The following is a 5,228-nucleotide window of genomic DNA, read 5'->3' on the forward strand; positions in this document are numbered from 1 at the left end:
TGGGATCCAGGGCTGGCGCCCCCCCCAGGGGGCCTATATATAGTGGGGGAGGGAGGGCAGCAGCACCACAGCCCCTGGCGCCTCCCTCTCCCCCTGCAACACCTCTCCCTCTCGCAGAAGCTTGGCGAAGCCCTGCCGAGATCCCCGCTACTTCCACCACCACGCCGTCGTGCTACTGGATCTCCATCAACCTCTCCTTCCCCCTTGCTGGATCAAGAAGGAGGAGACGTCGCTGCTCCGTACGTGTGTTGAACGCGGAGGTGCCGTCCGTTCGGCACTCGGTCATCGGTGATTTGGATCACGACGAGTACGACTCCATCAACCCCGTTCACTTGAACGCTTCCGCTCGCGATCTACAAGGGTATGTAGATGCACTCCTTTCCCCTCGTTGCTAGTAAACTCCATAGATGGATCTTGGTGATGCGTAGAAAATTTTATAATTCTGCTACGATCCCCAACAGTGGCATCATGAGCCAGGCCTATGCGTAGTTACTATGCACGAGTAGAACACAAAGCAGTTGTGGGCGTAGATGTTGTCAATTTTTCTTGCCACTACTAGTCTTATCTTGTTTCGGCGGTATTGTGGGATGAAGCGGCCCGGACCGACCTTACACGTACGCTTACGTGAGACAGGTTCCACCGACTGACATGCACTAGTTGCATAAGGTGGCTAGCGGGTGTCTGCCTCTCCCACTTTAGTCGGAACGGATTCGATGAAAAGGGTCCTTATGAAGGGTAAATAGAAATTGGCATATCACGTTGTGGTTTTACGTAGGTAAGAAACGTTCTTGCTAGAAACCTATAGAAGCCACGTAAAAAACTTGCAACAACAATTAGAGGACGTCTAACTTGTTTTTGCAGCATGTGCCTTGTGATGTGATATGGCCAGAAGATGTGATGAATGATATATGTGATGTATGAGATTGATCATATTCTTGTAATAGGAATCACGACTTGCATGTCGATGAGTATGACAACCGGCAGGAGCCATAGGAGTTGTCTTTATTTTGTGTATGACCTGCGTGTCATTGAATAACGCCATGTAAATTACTTTACTTTATTGCTAAACGCGTTAGCCATAGAAGTAGAAGTAATCGTTGGCGTGACAACTTCATGAAGACACGATGATGGAGATCATGATGATGGAGATCATGGTGTCATGCCGGTGACGAAGATGATCATGGCGCCCCGAAGATGGAGATCAAAGGAGCAAAATGATATTAGCCATATCATGTCACTATTTGATTACATGTGATGTTTATCATGTTTTGCATCTTATTTGCTTAGAACGACGGTAGTAAGTAAGATGATCCCTTATAATAATTTCAAGAAAGTGTTCCCCCTAACTGTGCACCGTTGCGAAGGTTCGTTGTTTCGAAGCACCACGTGATGATCGGGTGTGATAGATTCTAACGTTCGCATACAATGGGCTTTGACGAGCCTAGCATGTACAGACATGGCCTCGGAACACACGCAATACACTTAGGTTGACTTGACGAGCCTAGAAGAGGAGCAACGCAACGATCGCGAAGCTAGGAATGATCAAGAAGTGATCCTGAAACTGCTTACGTTCATACATAACCCAAACCGTGTTCACTTTCCGGACTCCGCCGAAAAGAGACCATCACGGCTACACACACGGTTGATGTATTTTAATTAAGTCAAGTGTCAAGTTCTCTACAACCGGACATTAACAAATTTCCATCTGCCACATAACCGCGGGCACGGCTTTCGAAAGATAATACCCTGCAGGGGTGTCCCAACTTAGCCCATTATAAGCTCTCACGGTCAATGAAGGATATTCCTTCTCCCGGGAAGACCCAATCAGTCTAGGAATCCCGGTTTACAAGACATTTCGACAATGGTAAAACAAGACCAGCAAAGCCGCCCGATGTGCCGACAAATCCCGATAGGAGATGCACATATCTCGTTCTCAGGGAAACACCGGATGAGACTAGCTACGAATAAAACCAGCCCTCAAGTTTCCCCAAGGTGGCCCCGCAGGCAGCTCGGTTCGGACCAACACTCGAAGGAGCACTGGCCCGGGGGGTCTAAAATAAAGATGACCCTCGGGCTCGCGAAAACCCAAGGGAAAAGTATAGGTGGTAGGTGGTCAAATGGTAAAACCAAGGTTGGGCCTTGCTGGAGGAGTTTTATTCAAAGCGAACTGTCAAGGGGGTCCCATAAATCACCCAACCGCGTAAGGAACACAAAATCAAGGAACATAACACCGGTATGACGGAAACTAGGGAGGCAAGAGTGGAACAAAACACCAGGCATAAGGCCGAGCCTTCCACCCTTTACCAAGTATATAGATGCATTAGTTAAATAAGAGATATTGTGATATCCCAAAATATCCATGTTCCAACATGGAACCAACTTCATCTTCACCTGCAACTACCAACACTATAAGAAGGGCTGAGCAAAGCGGTAACTTAGCCAAACAACGGTTTGCTAGGAAAGGATGGTTAGAGGCTTGACATGGCAATATGGGAGGCATGATAAACAAGTGGTAGGTAGCGCAAGCATAGCGATAGAGCGAACAACTAGCAAAGCAAAGATAGAAGTGATTTCGAGGGTATGGTCATCTTGCCTGCAAAGTTCTCAGAGTTGTCGAAAGCTTGATCCTCGTTAGCGTACTCAACAGGTTCCTCGTTCAAGAACTCATCTCCCGGCTCTACCCAAAGCAAGAACACAAGCAATGGAACCACAATCAAACACGGTGCAATGCACAAACAACATGATGCAATACATGGCATGATATGCGAGATGTGATATGCAATGCATATGCGTGAACCGGAAGGCAAAATGATGAACAAGGCATCAACTTGGCAAAACAAGTATGCCGCTGGAAAAATGAGATGATTTCGGTTGAAATCGATATAAAGATCACCGGAAACGGATGCACGGTTTGCAAATGGCAAGCAAAACAAGAATGACACAAATCTGCGATTAACAGCATGATGGCACTTAGAATACATCAAGAAACTATGCTACAGCACCCCAACATCGCAACAAAGCATATGGCAGTGATCTACAAGAGATGTTTGACAAAAGATTAACACTGAGCTACGGCTAGAACACACTATAACAGGTTCAAACAAGCATGGCAGAAGTGCAAAAGATATCAGCTTCACAGACAGTGAAAATACTGAACATGGCTTAAACAGCATCAGGTAGCAATATTCAGAGCAAGCAATCAACATGCTACAGGAACTTATCATAGCAAAACAAGGCATGGCATGAATCTAATAAATGCATAGAACAAAAGTCACTTACTGACCATGAGCCAAAAAGGATCAGAAGATATGATGGCTCCCATGTAAACATAGCAAGTTTTATTAACAGTTTCAGACTGCAGAAAAACAGAGCATGGCATAAACAGAATTATGATGGCATCTTTGCGAGCTCGATTCACTCATCACAAGGCATTGCATGACAAAAAAAGCATACCAACAGCAAGATGACATGTTCATGAAGCTAACCATAGAAAAAGCAAGTTCATAGCATGCATGGATCACTAGCAACATCCATGTCAAAATTGAATAGCATATTAACATTCTGCCAGGAACATTTTATAGCAAAAGTAGAGCAAGATTGAGACACGCTAGGGCACTCCATAATTGCAAACAGGGGCATGGATGGATAGATCATAACCATATGTACAAAACATACTTACTGAAGTATCTCAAAATAAGCATGGATCTCACTGTAGCATCAAGTTTACATGGCATCAAAATATCAGCAGGTAAAGGACTTAGCAAAATCCTATGTCCCTGATAACAGCAACATCACGAAGCCTAGTTTGCATGCTTGTGCTAGTCACCACGTAGATCACAAAAATACATGGAAGCATCTCTGTAAACAAGGCATGGCATAGTACAAAACACATGTAGAGCTCATGCTCATAAGATGCACACATCAAATGCAACAAAAATGACAAAACATCAAGTTCTGATAAGAGACAGCAGTAAACATCATATAGCACTCTTGCAACGATGATTTAGGCATCAAGATGAACTCAAACAGACATGGCACAATGGAACACAATGAAGAGCATCTCCTGATGAATATTTTGATATATCATGCGCATGAAACGGAGCAGTATGCAAGGAGATATGATGTGATGAACAGAGCCACATAATGAGAGAATTTTGGGACTTAAGAGGAATTTCGGGGTCAACCTTCTCGGATCTAGGGTTTGCACGGACTTCGAGGCGGGGCTGGTGCTCGCCGGAGACGGAGGGAGATGGCCGGAGTAGGCGCCGGAGAGACGGAGCCGGCCGGATCTGGGGCGGCGCCGGCGAGACGGCGACCGGGGCGGCGAGGCGGCGACGGCCGGCGGGCGGGGACGCGGGCGGCTGCGACCGGCGGGCGGCGCGGGGCGGCGCTAGGGCACTCGGGCGGCGGCGGCCGGCGGGTGGGACGCGGGGGCCGGCCTCGGGCCCGGGCGGGCCGGCGGCGCGGGAGGCGGCGGCGCCCGCGTGCCGCGTCCCGATTGGCCGCGGGCGGCGGTGGGGATTTGTCCGGCGCGGACCGGACGCGTCCGGCGGTGGAGAGGAAGCGGGCTAGGGTTTTGGACTGCGGGATTTCGGGGAGGATCACATATTTATAGGTAGAGGGAGCTAGGAGAGTCCAAATGAGGTGCGGTTTTTGCCCACATGATCGTGATCCGACGACGGAGAGCATGGAAGTGACTTAGATGGGTTATTGGGCTGTTTTGGAGGGTGTTGGGCTGCAACACTCAAAAGGCCTTGGCGGTTACCCGGTTAACCTTTGGAGCATCAAACGACCTCCAAATGGAACGAAACTTGACAGGTGGTCTACCGGTGGTGTACCAAGGCAAGACTCGGTCCATTCCGAGAACGTTTAACACCCGCTCACGAAAAGAGACAAGAGGGGTGCGCCGGTGCATGTAGGAGTGTCAGATTGCAAAACGGACAACGGGAAAAATACTCGGATGCATGAGACGAACACGTATGCAAATGAGATGCACATGATGGCATGATATGAAATGCAAGACATGAACAAAAATGCAAAACGAAAGACAAAAACCCAACCACGGAGGGAATATCATAACACATAGCTGAAAATGGCAAGAGTTGGAGTTACAAATATGGAAAGTCACATCCGGGGTGTTACAGCATGGCCCTCTACTCTATCACGGTTGAGGTGTATATGGCTGAATTGTGATCCTATCCTCGGCCGGCGAAAATGATCATTGAAGA

The sequence above is a fragment of the Triticum aestivum genome, chromosome 2D (assembly GCF_018294505.1).
Source record: "Triticum aestivum cultivar Chinese Spring chromosome 2D, IWGSC CS RefSeq v2.1, whole genome shotgun sequence".
Taxonomy (NCBI): domain Eukaryota; kingdom Viridiplantae; phylum Streptophyta; class Magnoliopsida; order Poales; family Poaceae; genus Triticum; species Triticum aestivum.